This window comes from Chelonoidis abingdonii, chromosome 2 (genome assembly GCF_003597395.2).
Source record: "Chelonoidis abingdonii isolate Lonesome George chromosome 2, CheloAbing_2.0, whole genome shotgun sequence".
In the NCBI taxonomy this organism is placed as follows: domain Eukaryota; kingdom Metazoa; phylum Chordata; order Testudines; family Testudinidae; genus Chelonoidis; species Chelonoidis abingdonii.
The window spans coordinates 228,702,320-228,718,615 of NC_133770.1; the positions used below are offsets into that span (position 1 = coordinate 228,702,320).

The 16,296-nt window shown below is 41.8% G+C and overlaps 1 protein-coding gene across 3 annotated transcripts in view; it reads right to left on the reverse strand.

Annotated features, from left to right (window-relative positions):
• Nucleotides 1-16,009, reverse strand: part of LOC116822842 (protein-L-isoaspartate O-methyltransferase domain-containing protein 1) — a 104,824-nt gene extending 88,815 nt beyond the window's left edge. Inside the window, exon 1 of one of the 3 annotated variants that reach the window (XR_012655350.1) lies at nt 15,821-16,009. The gene's annotated coding sequence lies outside the window, so the exon portion shown is untranslated. The remainder of the gene's footprint in view (nt 1-15,820) is intronic. The other 2 variants (XM_075063018.1, XM_075063019.1) reach the window with 2 other exon arrangements.
• Nucleotides 16,010-16,296: the final 287 nt, after the last annotated feature.

The window sequence follows — 16,296 nt, forward strand, 5'->3', positions numbered from 1 at the left end:
ACATTACCAAAACAAGACACTCCACTGCACATGCTTCTCCCTCTTGGGAGAGGATGAGAAATAAACACGTGACAGATGCCTAGTCAGATTATTTAATGCACTACTGGAAGGTATTAGATACTGTAGTACAGCACGGCAGACTCCCATGCTCACATACAGCCCACTGATGTTAAAACTGATCGGTGTGTATGCACTTTTATATCCGTCTGGAGTCCTCTGCACCCAGAGTGTCTGCTCGAGCACACCCACTGAAGTCAGTTCGGCTCCACATGGCGTAAGGGACAACATACAAGTGTAAGTGCATGCCCGGACAGATTAGTTTGCAGAACTGAGGCTTAAGCTTGATCAATATAATTTTCAGAAGAACATCAGGTGGGATTCCTCACTGAGCTAAGCATAAATGAGGAATCAAAGAGTACTTCTAGACTATGGGTTGAATTGTGGGCATCTTTTATGGCCTTCTATGTAGCAGTTGTTTGCAATTCCCTTATTGAGGTGTTTCATTTATCTATGGGAACTGGACAGAGGAAACTGTTGAATCATTTGCCTGACTGCCCGCACAGAGTACTGAAGTTATTTTCTTTGAGCTAGAATTAGCACCAACGCCTTTCCAAGTAACTGTTTCCTGTCAAACTAGGTTTATTTTTTTTGTCTGAAATTCCACTCCTCCCTTCCCTGCCACACGTAGAATAAGTTGAATGCTGACGGTGGTGTTTGGCCCACCTGCCTTCCATATGTTGTATACCTTGTCATTTTCAGGTGGAGCTGATGTGGAGATACATTTCCTGTCATGGAGAACTTACATGCACATTTTACCACACAGTAACTCACAAGGGCTGCCTCAAGGGAACCTTATATAAGCAGCTTATTACTTTCTTGGTTTTTCAATCTATAACAATCAGTTCTGGATGCATTTAAAAAAAAAAAAAACCCACTATCCTATTATCCAAAATTAAAGTTTGGGTAGTTCAACTCTCTAAACTTCAGGAAAAAATGCTGTATTCTTTCAACAATTTCTCATCTGATGTACTATGTAACAGTGGTTTCAATGCTTGCTGTTCTAAATGCTGAGAAAAAAAAAGTCTAAACTATGCACTTCCAGACGTCTCCATTTAAACAAAAGGATACATTCAAGACATTAGCATTAGTAAATTTTAACTTTAAAAGAAAACAGGTACTCTAGAGTGCTTGTCCTCCTTGACAAAGAGGATACTGAATTACTTATTACAGCAGACAGAATACTGGGATCCATTACATAGAAATCTAAGCATATAGCATAGTGTAGGAGACAGAATGGTTATTTACCCAACAGTAACTCTGGTTCTTTGTGATGTAGTCAGTATGGATCCCACGGTAAGTGAATGGCAAGCAGTACCCTTCCTTGGTAGTGGGAGTGAGGAGTTTCACCTTTATCAAATAGTGATTTAAGTACTAACCTGAACTTGGCATCTAACTTGCCTACTATGTGAAGGGCATAATATTTAACACAAGTCAGTGGGTTCCGCCACATTGTAGCCTTGAAATCTCAGAGACTGGCACAGTCCTGAGGCAGGCAGAAGATGCTGCCTCTGAACATCAAGGCACACTTCCATCAAGGCAGAGAGAGATGGTCACCAGCCATCTGATACCAGGTGGAAATGCACTCTCTGATCCACTAAGATTATCTGAGACAAGATGGCTTGGCCTTTTCATGGGCGGGATATATCTATGAAGGAGAGTGGAAGACAGTTTGAAAGGCTTAGAATTATAACGTGTCCAGTGTATGTAGCTCTGCTCCGGGTGTTAAGTGCAGGCTTCAGGAAAATGCTGGGCAAGTAACATATTGGTTGCAATGGAATTCCAACACTACCTTCGAAATGAACTTGGGGTTTGGTCCCAATGCTACCTGGTCTCTAAAGAAAGATGTGTAACAGTCTGGCCAGAGCTTGGAGCTCACTGACTCCATGCTGAAATGACAGCAAACAGAAAGACTATCTTGATGGTCAAGTGGTATACCAAGCAATCAGACAGTGGTTCATAACAAAGACTCTGAGTTTTCAGACCATATTGAAGTCCTACATGAGATTCTGGTCTCTAACCAGTAAGCATGAATTAAGTAGGCTCTTGAATTTTTATAACATGGGATGTAAGAACACAGCACGACTGTACCAGCGTGTGACACACCAATACTGCTGCAAGATGAACCTTGAGAGAGTTAAATGATAATCCAGTATTTTTCAGGCACAGCATATAGTTGAGGATCTTTGGTATCAGGGTCTCTACTATGGCCAGATTGTATTGGGCTACCTACTTTTAAAAAAAACAAAACAAAACAAAAAAACAAAACACATTTTGACACTAAGTTTTCCGAATGGAAGGTTTTCTGCTTTGTAAGAGAATTTCCTGAAACTGTAAGGAGCAGTCTCTGTCAGTAGCATTCAGCCAACTTCCATGCCATCAAATGCAATGACTGTGGTTCTGGGTGTAGCATGTGACCTTAGTTCTGAGCTATTATATGCGGGCATGTTGAGAGGTGCACAAGAGGCCACCTGCAATACACATGACAGCCAAAACTATATCAACCAGTAAGGGACTATCAGGATTATTGTAACCTTTCTCAGTTTGATCTTGGATTTTACCTTGGGGATGAGAACTGGCAGTCGCATATAAGAGTCCTGGAGATCACAGAAAGAGAAAGGCTTCTGGCAATTGGCCTTGGCTCACACTCCTTCTGGAACAGAATTTCAGGCATTTAATGTTGTTTTCTGTGGTTTATTTATTTGGCACATGCAATCCGATCAAGCCAAGCCACAGTGATCTTATTGATATTCAAGGCATGAAGACCTCCAGGAATTTGAGTAATTTTGTAGTCCTCAACAAGGTGTGGCATGGTTTGTGGGTGCCCATGTTGACATAATGGACTGTCTCTAAAATGTCCCCAAAATTCCACTGCAGCACACATTCCATGTCCAGTACGAAACCAGTTCAGAAGGCTCCACTGCATTCATGGTAAATCAAATCCGGGTTGACTTTGAGTGGGGTCTCAGACAAGATAATTTGTCACTTTCTCTGCAGACCATGAAGTTTGCCACACATTCTCTACCGTAAATCCCTCACCCAGTAAGTTTATCCACAATGGGCAACGTGAGGGCAGACAACCATCAGGTAGATAAAACAAATCTTTAATTAATGGTAGGGGTGGGCAATTTTGTCACGAGCTTTGCTACGCTTTCCTTTCTGCGAACACTGGGCAGAGTAATTTAGTAGAGAACCTGTAACCACGGCAGAGGAGTAGATTTAAGTGTGCCTAAAATAATACACATGATGGAATTAAGTTGTATGTCGATCATCTTTGTGTGAGACGAGTGATCTCATCCTGGAATACAATACTCTACCTCTGAATAACACAGTGCCAAGGCTGATGTTTGTAGCGTTTGGTGTTGGCACCCCATGTCATTCTGGTCAGTTTTCCAAGGAAGCTGCTGCATGTTTTGACCTTAGTTGCTATCTTTCTAAGACGTGCATGATATCTGAGAGTTCTATCCAATGTCATGCCTAGATATACTAGGTGTGAATCATGCTTTATTTGCTGACCATTGAGAACTATGTTCAGCTCTCTGAAGTGGATGTAAGTGGAAAACGCTTAACACAGTCTAACTTCCACCTGGTATCAGGCACCACCGATGACAATAATCAGCCATGGCTACCCAATCTGCATTCAGAACACTCTCAAGTATGTCAAAGGAGTGTGACTGACTGCTGATGCATACTTCCTCTACATAAACAAACTTGCAAGACCTGGTATATGATAGATTATTTGAATATAAGTTCAATAATGTTGGAGATAATGATCCTTGCAGGAGGTTGTTCAGGAGGTTGTTCTTCTGGTGCCTCCAAGCACTTCTTGTATCACCAATGTGCACACAGAAATGGCAATTTCTCAAAAACAGAGTCATTGCACATACTAACCAACTTGGCATAATTTTAGACAATTTCATCCCTGCCAGAACACTAATAAGGTCCCAGCTGGCAGCAGACAATCCTTCAACATTCAGCTGGAGGACCTTAAGTGCTAGATCTATGACTAGAAAAATCATCATCTGGAACTTGTTTGAACAGTTGGCCAAGATTTGTGGTAATCCTCAAATCAGAAATGCTAGATGGATCATCTGGTATTTTTAGACCACAGACAAGCTGAAACTGGGTATTTATACAAGGGACATGTTGTGAATGTCAATCCACTGTCCCTCTCTTCCATGGTGAAGAGGTTTCTATTATGGGAGCCCCCACTGATAAAATATTGGCCTTATCACAGCTTCCTCAGTGACAATTTATGGCTGATTACCACGCATCATTGCTGACCCCTGGGAGGTGTAGAAACAACACGGTTATCCCATGTTGATGACATCACATTCAAAGCTTGATGGCTTCTTGGTAGAAAGGTGACAACCAAGTGCCTCTTGGCTTGTTCATATAATGCATTTTGGACGTGTCTGTCAGGATTTGCACCATAGAGTTCTGCAGAACAGGAAGGAAATGCTACAGAGGCCAGTATGATGGCTCTCAGCTACAGAAGACTCAATTGGCAATTCTAGGTCACCCTGACAGCATGTTCCTTGCATCTGCATATGGTTCAGGTATGCATCCCAGCCTGTCCCTGAGGAGACTGTGATAAGCCTTTTGCATATGGTAGATTAAAGAACCCCTTTTTGTACATTCATTGGATCAAGCCACCAAGTAAGCTCTCTCGCAGTACCTCAGGCAGGACTAACTCTTATTCACAAGCTGTCTGGACTGGGAGCATATGGACCTCAGCCACATTTGTTATGTAATCTGGTAAACAGCATCACAAATACGTATGCAAAAATGTTACCAAGGAGTAACAGACATGTACACTCTGTCATTTGATTTCATTTTAGGTAGTTTGCTGTCAACTGGAGACCTGGGACATGGGTTCTTGCTGACAGTGAAATCTATCAGCTGTGATTATGTGAGACATGATTTCTAGTAATTCACAAGGAGTCTTAGGTGACAGAGCAGCAAGAGGACATGTCTAAGGCTGCAGCAGTCTCGTATTGGGACCTGCTTCTGATCAGCCAATCATCCAGTTACAATATATGCGGATTTCCTATCTCCTTAATTGTGCTGCCACTACTGTCAGGCATTTACTGATTATTTTTAGTGCTGTAATACAGAACTCTATTAGTAAAGGATAGGCCCCACTGTGCATCTTAAGTAGTGTTGGCCAGATGGATAGCTCTATGGAAGCCTGCCTCCTGCAAGCTGAGAGCATGCACAGGAATACAGAACAGATCATTTGGTATTGGCCAGTCTGGTGCCATTCCTGAGAAGACCATGGTAGCTGAGACCTATTAGGAAAGCTGGCAGGTCCTTCTGTGCTGCTGACCACTGCTCTCAGAGGAGAGGATTTGCTGCTGGAAAGAAGTGAGAACATATGACCCTGTGACAGAGGGAATAAAACTCCTTAAGGCAGTTACAACATATGTGATACTGGGTCCTGTACTGGTAGGTGCTCTGGCACAACGCCTGTCCTGCTTCTCTGAGGAGCACGTCATCCACAGTAGGCCTCAACACAGAGACATGCCACCAGAGCAGTCTGTCTCTCTCATGGGCTGCTCCTTACCACCAGTCCTCACTACTGTGCAGGTTTTGATGGTTTTATTTCTAGAGGCTTTACATGGTTTGTCCTTACGGAGGGACACTGACCTACTCCTGGAGCTGTTGCCTCTATACCCGGAGCACTTCCTATCAGTGCTGGACTTTGGTACCAGCTTTGTTGGTGCCAACTTCAGTGCCAATGATGCTGGTATCTGCTTCAGTGCTGGAGGTGTCAGTCCTTTCTTTGTGCCATCTGCTCAGTGCTGATCTTCGGTGTCACTTGCCTGCTAGATAAAGCGCTGGACAATCTTGGCTTGCCCACTAGCAGAACTCTGGAGCTTGTCTCCTCAGGGTCTGATGAGACTTTCATGAATTGTTCCAGAAGACAAAGCTTCAGACTCATATCTCAACTTCTGTGTTCTTGTGGAGAAATATCTACTCAACATATATGTGACTTTTAACAGCAGAGATACCTGCAGTGTCTATCTTTCAGGTGAACTAGCCCACTGAAGGATGGGCAGAGCTTGAAGTCCACAGGTTTTGACTCCACTCTGTTAAGAAGCCCTATACAGGGGGATTTAACCATCAACATTTAATCCAGACAGGTTGATACACATTATGGCAGTTATATGAATGTTGTGAAGGTGGAAAGAGGGAACTGAAGGAGAGGGGGTGTCACCCTACCCCTTTGTACTCGTGCAGGAGCATGAGGACACAGAGGTCATATACATGACATGAATACAACAGTGCTATTAAAAAAACCCTCTGGTAACATTCTCATGAGGTACATGCACTGGGGTCCAAACTGACATGTTTAAAAGAAGTGCTATTTTCTTGGTTTACAAAAGTGGTAGTGTCATTAGCTGATAAAATCTGAACCTCTACTAAAAAAAAAAAAAAAATCATTAAACAAATTTATCAACCCAATAGATGAAAAAAATTATAATAATAGTAGTAATTTCAATCATAGAAATTTTGAAAGTTAAGGCTGTTTTTTTCTCCGTATTCCACTTCGCCCCTGTTTTCATAGTTCTATCAATTTAGCATGTAAAGACAGGAAGAGCATCATTGAAAGTATTTTAGCTTATTAAGCTTAATTGTCTTTGGTGATGGAACAAAGTTTAATAGGAGATTTCTAAGATTCCATAAGCTGCACTAAGGAAGCGTAACACTTTAAACAGTGATGAATAGTTCATATTTCCTTTAGCATATGTTTAAACATGGATATTAACAAGCAGCTCAATTATCCACAATCAATATTTAACAGAAGCCAAATTCACCCCAAGGAGAGGGCCAGCACAAGGCCCATACACCACTTATGTTCCTGTTAAGCCTATATTGAACTGACCCTCTTCAAAAGCATCATTTTCATCCCAGAGGAATATTCTATTTGCACTTGCAGCACTATGCTGTAGAACAGATTCACAAACCACTGATAATTTATAGAGCATTTGCGGATGACCTGCAGTGAGCAGGATAGTCACATGACTGTGGTTTCTCTTCGTTACCATCTCTGAGAAAGATTAGATGAGTAGGTGTAGAAATGAGGACCAAAGCTAGACAACACTTATCTTTTCCAAAAACATACAACTCACTTATTGCATTAAACAGCTAAAAATGCAATCTTGTTTTCCACATAAGCCGTTTGTGTAGATACATAATGGCGAACTGACAAAAAGCTGACCCATAGGATTCTGAGTGAACCAAGAGGTGAACTATTCCATTAATCAGTCCATGCTTTGAAAAGTTTGTGATTACTTGTTTCATATAACTGGAACATCAGTATTTCAAATAAGTGTCACTTCCATCCCTAACAAAACACAAAATTGGCTGGATATTACTTGCAGAATGACAAAAGGGAAAAATCATTAACCATGATGACATTTCAGTAACCACAGATAGACTTTAAAATTTAACACCCCATTAAGATAAACAGGTAAACTCATTTCATGCTATTATTTCAATATGTCATAAGTCTAAGAAACAGCAGCTACACATGGGTTTACATTAAGTGTAAAAAAATAAAGTCACCCTCCCCCTCCATGAAACACTCAATTTTAGAAAATACAACAAATTGCAGGTTATCTTTACATCACAGAATTTATATTTTTATTGTTGAAACCAGTCTGAAGTAGTATTATGGTCCACCATTGTACACCTTATATTTTTCAAAGCTTTCACAGAGCTCAGATTCAAGACACTTGCATATAAACCAACTATCATACAGATAAAATAGAGTATTTACTATGTCTTAAGAAATATTACACAAACATGATACACAAGAAATGGAGCTGGCATAAACCAAGGTCTTGTGGAGAAGTGTTAAGAGTCATACCTTACTCAAGATTAGGATATTACACAGATTAAAGCGATCACAGCTAAAAGTGCACACCTAGCCTTTTATATATGACAATCAATGCTTTTGAGCATGACTTAAGGTTTCTTCATGCTGTAATTGCTGAAGCAAAAGAATATACAAGTGAGGTTAAGGCTAAAAATAGCAGATGGCTACATTCTTGACATTTGAAACCTCATCTTCGCTCTATGTATTTAATACAGATTGTTGGTCTCTACAAGAATACACACAGTCAAGTCTTTCTCTGTTTAAAAAAATTAAGGATATAGGCCTAGTATACTAAGGGCCTGATTCTTCAAATACCAAATAAAGTGCTTCAGTAAGACCCTATGGTAGTAGGCAATAAGCTTGCAATGTGGATAGCTCTTAGCTTGAGGCACATGGCAAATCCTATCTGGTGTTTATCTTAAAGGCTTAGAGCCTGGAGGCATAGCAAGCCCTGTGCAGAGGCTCAGGGCTGTGGCGCAGGCGGGGAGAGGTGGCTCTCCCCCAGCACGGACTTGTCGCAGCTGGGGTGACAGGCACCCCTCCCGCAACGGACGTGCCGTGGCCAGGGGGAGGAGCCCCCTCCCTCAGCTCGGCCTAGGCCTGCTGGAGCTGCCGGGGAGAGGAGCCCCTCCCTCAGCCAGAGCTGCCATGGCCAGGGAGAGGCGCCTCTCCCTTGGCCCTGAGCTGCTGTAGTGAGAGAGGGCTGGGGGGGGGACGGGGAGAGGAGTCCTTTGTCCCCCCTTGCAGCCCCAAGACAGTCTGCACCCCAAACCCCTCAGCCCTGGTCCAACCCCAGAGCCCTCACTCCTCACACCCCAACCCTCTGCCCCAGCCCTGAGCCCTCTCCCGCACTCCAAACCCCTCATCCCAGGCCCCACTCCAGAGCCCTCACCCACTCACTCCCCCGCACCCCAATCCTCTACCCCGGCCCTGAGCCCCTTTCCACACTCCAAACCCCTCGGCCCAACCCCCACCACATGAATTTTGTTTTGTGCACCAATATGGAGGTGATGTGTCTCACAACAAAATTCACTTCACACATTGACGTAAACAATTAGAGGGAACGCTGATCAAGTCCCATTAAGATAGCTCCGGCTCCTGCAAATCCAACCCCCTTTTCTAAGAAAGATGCTTATTGTCTAATTCACATTTAAAAAGGGCTTCACCCCAAGCCTCCCCTCAATTTTCTCAAACTTGGGCTCAAGAATCTGTGCTTTCATAAATATATTTCTTAACCTTCGGTTGCAAAGCAAACTAGACAAAAGGGAACCAAAGTAAGCAGATGCAGTGATTTCTAAGCAAATATGCACATAGCCTGAAATAACAACCAGGCAGGAAATAGTACATTTATTTAAAATGAGATGTTCAACTCATCAGCTTAACAGTGAAAATTTAAAGGTCAGCCCCATTTCTACTGCTAGCCAACACATGCAAGAAAAACAACAGATGATCTTATTATGAAGATATGCACAATTGACTAAGTTGCATCTCATTTTGACAGAGCATGGGAAAATATAAGCACTCATTTATTCTCTCCTTAAAGAGGAAACCACAGAAATAACTGGTAAACTACTTAAAGAGACATTTAGAAAGCGACACATCAACTGTAATGAAGTCAAATTCAAGAAATGGTTCAAGTAGCTTCAGTTACAACACCTGATCCTCCACCTTCCACTTTTAAATTTTTTCTCTCTTCCTGCTGTGCAAAAGCCCCACACAAAACATAAGGAAACATTCACCATACAAAGGAGCAAAACTGACTACTGAAAGCACTGTCAAATTGACAACAGACTAAATGTTATTAGCAAGTAAAACAAAATGTATTTCTTATAACCTTAGAAGACAGAAGTGCTATTTTTGAATTGATTCTGTCACTTTAAATCACACTTTTTGGAGGATAACTAGTGACTTCTACCAGGTAAGGGGTCGAAGGTTTTAGGCATAAGAGTTAGGATCAAAACGTCAAAAAAACCAATCTGCTATGTGCACAAATGATTAAATATGTAAATGCAAACTATTTAAGCAGAAATGGCTTTTTGCACATGTGCACAGTATCTTGTTCATACATAAGTAATTACATACACAGAATTGTGCATGCACAAATGGATGCTAAGGTAGGACTCTTAAATTTGGCCCTCAGATTGATTCAGATATAATTCTAAAATGGATGCCTTCATAACTCAGAGATCAGTAAACCTTTGGCATGCGGCCGGTTTGTTTACCTGCCGCGTCCGCAGTTTCAGTCAGTCAATCTCAGCTCCCACTGCCTGCGGTTCGCCGCTGTAGGCCAATGGGGGCTGCAGGAAGCGGCGCGGGCTGAGAGATGTGCTGACCATTGCTTTCCACCGCAAGCCTCAGCAGCCTAGCTCTGCCAAGTCTGATGCCTCTGGTAAGTACTCGTTCTGCGGAGGGGTGCCTGTGGAAAAGTTAATTTATGCACACCAGGATGTCCCATGAATCCTCCATAGAGATCTCTAGGAAACTTTCCTGAAGGTAATCAGCAACCTTCTGCCAAAGGTTTCTTGGGAAGGCTGCTGTCTTTCAACATGGTAGGAAACTTTGCCATGCCATTCAGCCATTATTTCAGCAGGCACCATAATAGAAAGATGTTACTTGTTTGGATGAAGAGTGTTAATGCACTGACAACACATCTGTCTATGATTTCTTTAGCAGCTACAGATGTTCCCTTGATGTTCTCCCACACACCGGGGAGCACATCACTTAGATAAAGAAAAGAAACTAGAGGAGTAAGACAGACATGTACAAGGAGGTTCTGCAGTTGTCAGTTGCTTCAGATTGTGAACAGACAGCAAGGAGGGAGGCAATCAGTGAGAAATTGGGACGGGATAGTCAGGATAGGAGATGGAGAAGGAAAAGATGATAATGCTGCTGAGGTAGCAAACAGACATGTTGCAGTCCCAGTCTGAACACATCCCCTTCACATTCCTCGTTTCCTCAGGGATCTCAGCAGTACCCCAGGCACTCCACCTCGTGGGACAATTTGCAGAACGACGGCTGGACGTACACCCAGCTCCAAGATCCTCATTGGCAACTGTGCTTGTGAATTTCCTGTTCCTTCCCCTTTAAAGATACTTTTCTCCCTATGTATGGAGTTCAGGTTAGCAACACATAATTACGATTCCGTAGGTGTGAAATAAAACTGAACTTATGGAAAGCAAATGAATCTTTATTATTCTTCAACTCATGGTGACTACTGTTAACATTCAGAGACAGTACCAGTAGGTGCATTTGCAGTGTCACAGCAGCACACACACAGTAATCATTACAAGGTTCCTACCATGGTGCAAAATAAATAAATAAATAAATAAAGCCTGGCTAAACACACACAAATTACTGTGGCCCATTGTTAAAATGCTCCTTCAAAGCCTCCCTGATGCAAAAAGCTCCCATTGGGCCCATCTTACAGTCCTAATATCTGGCCATTCAAAAGCAGCAGACAGCCACTCCACCTCCACACTCTACCCCAGGGAAAACTTCTCCCCCTTTAATTCATATATATTATGAAGGGTACAGCTGGCAGCTATAACCATGGGGATATTTTCCTCACTGAGGTCTAACCTCCTGAGGAGGCAACGGCAGTGTCCCTTTAAGTGGCCAAAGGCACATTCAACAGCTGAGCGTGTGGTTGAAGTGCTCCTTGCTGCTGTCACAGTGGCCGGTGTAAGGCTTCATAAGCCACAGGAGCAAGGTCTCTCAGGATCACTATTGGAATGTCCACATGCCCAGCGGTAATCCTCTGGTCTGGAAAGAAAGTCCCTGCTTGCAGCTTTCTGTATAGGCCCGTGTTCCTAAAGATGTGTACGTCATGCACCTTCCCTGACAAGCCTACGTTGATGTTGGTGAAACAACCCCAGTGATCCAAGGGAGTTTGCAATACCTCAGAAAAGAAGCCCTTTCTGTTTATGCACTCCATCACAACGTGGTCTGGGGCCAAAATGGGGATATACATGCCATCTATCATTACACTGCAGTTTTGGAATCCCATTGCTTCAAATACATCCACTATTTCACGCAAATTGCTCAGAGTTAAAGTTGTTCATAGCAGGAGGTAATTAATGTTTGCATCCCAGTAACCTCCAGGGTGTTTTTCTCCACTCCAAACTGATTCTTGACTTGATCGACAGCAGTCTGGCATTGCCAGCTTCCCTACAGTGATTGCCACTTGCTTCTCCACAGTTAGTGCTGCTCTCATTTTGGTGTCCCTGCGTTGTAGGGTTGGGGTGAGCTCCACACACAGTTTCAGGAAGGTGGCTTTGCACAACTAAAAGTTCTGCTCATTATCCCATAATGATGCAATCTCACCACTCATTGCTTGTTTTGAGCCCAGAACCAACAATCCATGGAATGCTCTAGAAAGCCTATATAATGATGAAACGGAGAAAGAATGCTTAATGGAATACTGTGCCTGCCCCCATGAGGCACTGCAAACCCTTTCCAATACACACTGCAGCAGATGGTGACCAATTGCACAGTGGGATAGCTACCTACGGTGCACTGCTTTCCATGTCTATGCAAGAGCTGTTAACGTGGATGTGCTCTGCCGACACAAGGGCTGTAGTATGGACATGCACTAGCTGTTTAATTAGAGTGGTGGCTGTAAGTCGTAACTTAAGTCGACTTAATTTTTGTAGAGTAGTATTCCCCAAGAACTGACGGCAAGTGGTACATTTATTCTATCCGAAAGGACTATCCTTCCAGATTTTTTGCACAATTAAGTATGATGGCACATCATTTATCAAACAGTATATTATATACTGCCCTTAAAATTTCATGACTACTTTCACATCTGGATCATCAATTCATAGATTCACAAGTTATAAAGAGAAATGACCATTTAGGTCATCTTATCCGTCCACCTGCCAATGCTAGATTTTCTGTACAGTATGCACTCCAGTGCTCTGCTTATTACCAACTTTCTGGCTATTCACCCTAGCAAGATTTTTCAAGTTGGCTTTACTTGCCATTAGATTCATGCTGTCTGATCACTGCTGAATACAAGTACAGCTATTAATTAAAAGCTATCATCAGGAAAAAGGCATTCTTTCACTGAAAGATGTATTTATATAGCCACATATTTTTAGTAAACTCATGAATAAACAATGTATTTTAAAATTAGGCAAAGTATAACTGTTATAGATAGAATAAATGAAAGCAAAGCATTTTTAAGGTTTGGATGTTATTTTAAACACAGAAGAACCATTGTGACATGAAACCAGCAACTTCTTAAGATACTTGGTGCAGGACAAAATGTTTCAACCAAGGAAGCAGCTGAATTTTTACACAATGTTTCTGTCATTTCCAAATGTCTGGTTCCTGAATGGTTTACATATTTTAGATGCTGATTGTAAAAACAAACACTCATTGCCACATATTAACTGTAAAAGCAACTTGTTCAGAAAACTGGCCGGCCCAACCTGGAATGCAAGTGCCTGGACACTTAGAACACCAGCCCTCTGCTATTCAACAGTAGAGTACTCTGCTCCTGTCTGGTATTGCTTGTCTCACGAGACTCATCTCATACAAAGCTATGCACATTGTTACCAGGACTTTACATGCAAATCCATTGCCATGGCTGCCAATACTTAGGGCTTATCTACACTGGCACTTCATAGCGCTGGAACTTTCTCGCTCGGGGTGTGAAAAAACACCCCCTGAGCGCTACAAATTTCAGTGTTGTAAAGTGCCAGTGTAGACAGTGCACCAGCACTGGGAGCCGTGCTCCCAGCACTAGGAGCTATTCCCACCACAGAAGTGATTTTTTTTTTTTTTTTTTACAGCGCTGGGAGAGCTCTCTCCCAGTGCTGGTGCTGCGACTACACAGCCATCACGGCAATGCTTTAATGTTGCTAGTGAAAACATGCCCTTAGTATCATAGCACCGCCCCATAGCTGCTATGAGGGAGCCTCCAGCATTATCATGGCCAAGACGTGTGAAAACAGTGATTTCCCTCTGTATTCAGACCTCTTTGACCACTCGCCAGTTTGTCTGTCTTTTAGACCCCTTTATGATCACTTATGCCACCACATGACATGATGGTGGAATCTGCTTGGTATAACAAGTAGTCAGCGACAACAGTCATTAATCACTCTCTCGTCACCGACCCAATTGTCTGTCCACCAGGTTTTGACATGCCAAGGCACCTGTGGTCATCCCTGAACCAGTTTAGGGCAGGGTAATTGTGTGGGCAATCTCTTCAAAATGGAGTTTCTCTAATGACCTGCGCTGTAGATGCAGTCAACTTCAGACATCCTTGACAAGTGCCTGCTGGCTTATTCTGATGATGGAAAACTGGCTCTTCACCTGGATGACGATGATGCTATCAAATGGCTGTGCACACTGCGCATATGCTAAGAGAATTAATATTGTCTACACCTTTATTTTTAACAGTTGCTGATACTGCTAAATAGACTTACTCTGTTACAACTACCTTTTCCCCTAACATCCCTCATGTTTTGTTGCTTTAAAATTATCACTTTTTCATTTTAAAATGGCATTATAAGTTACAGCAAACTCAATGTCAGAGTAACTATAAATGCATAATTAAAACAAGTTTGTCTTTGTCTTTCATGGAATTAGTTTTATGGTTTTAAACAGACAGTCTGAATCCCACTACCTCACTTAGGGCTGGTCTACATGGGGATATTCAGAAAAGTTAAGTCAAATCAATTAAAGGTGTGAAGTTAACGCATATTAAACATCCATGTAGATGCTCTCTTTCAGAAGTAAAGTGGCCACTTCACTTCTGAATCAGTGTGTCCACACAGGGATTTAGCAGGCATTAACTTCTGCATATTTACCTTCCACCTCTTTAATTGATTACTCTTAACTCCCAGTATAGACAAGACCTTAATTTTTCAGTGCTCTCAAGTTCAATGCCTTCAGTTCCCACATGCAAAATATTTGTCCCATCCTCAGTAAACAAGTCTTGATCCAACAAAAGCACTTAAGCACATTCTTAGCTTTAAGCATGTGAATAGTCCTGTTGACCTCAACGCATCCTCTAGTACTATTGTTTGTTACTCTGCGCACAGCTGTGCTTAACATCAGCAGATGAAGTAAAGAACTATCCCTGGATGGGAGAAATTATTTTCACTGTGTCTGGCTGATATCCACTTGAATCTCTAAAACAACTGTGCCATTTACTAAAGTTGGTGTTTGGGGATACCTCAACATTGTCAGATTTACAAAACTACCAGCATCTCAGGATTAAAGTGATAGATTACATTTTAACCTATTTTCTGACAATCATGGTTTCTAAAATTATATTTTTAGCGGCCCTATTAGTTTTTAGTTTCTTTGTGCACCCCCTTCAGTGGAAATTTGGACCTCTTCAATGAAGAAAAATCTTTGTATTTTTGAGCAGCAGGCCAAAGACTTACAGCAAAAATAAAAAAGTTTAGTACAGTAATTGCTACTTCCAACAGACTTGGCAGAAATGTCGTACAGAAGCATTACAACATATATACGATAATACACCTCTACCCTGATATAACACTGTCCTTGGGAGCCAAAAAAATCTTACTGCGTTATAGGTGAAACTGTGTTATATCGAACTTGCTTTGATCCATCGGAGTGCACAGCCCTGCCCCGAGCGCTGCTTTACCACATTATATCCGAATTTGCGTTATATCAGGTCGCGCTATATCAGGGTAGAGGTGTACGTGATTTAATGACAGAGATTTTCTAAGAGGCATGAAAGACTTTTAATGAGAGCTGGGCACCTAACTCCCTTAGGTCTCTGGAAATTGCCCCTGAAGGTACCAATACAACACATTATTTTTTAACTGGATTTAATTGATTAAGTATATGTATATATTTCTTTTTTTCTGAACAGTTTTACATTTAGTGACAGCTCACCAACAGGAAGTCTTCAACAAATACTAGCTCTGTCCTTAAAAGTGGTTTTCACGGGTTCTTGTATTAGTTTGTTTCACATTCACACTCTCTTTTCTCTCTTTTGAACTCAAATTCAAAGCAGATAAATTATAAGACTCTGTAACTTTACTCATAAACAACAATCCCACATGGGAATAAAATAGTATGTAGCATTTACAAGAACAGTAATGGATACAAAAATAGAATCAGAGAGAAACTATCAACTGTACTCTCATAATTAAGGCTAAGATTTTGTCTTGGTTATTTTTAGTAAAAAAGTTATGGACAGGTCACAGTCAATAAACAAAAATTCACGGAAGCCGCGACCTCTGTGACGTTACACCCCATATTTTTCATAGAAATACGGTTGTGATATGAATATAGTCTAACTAAGATATATTTTATGCAAAATGGGTTGCGTAAAGTATCATTGGAAAGATTATGATTTACTCAATGTG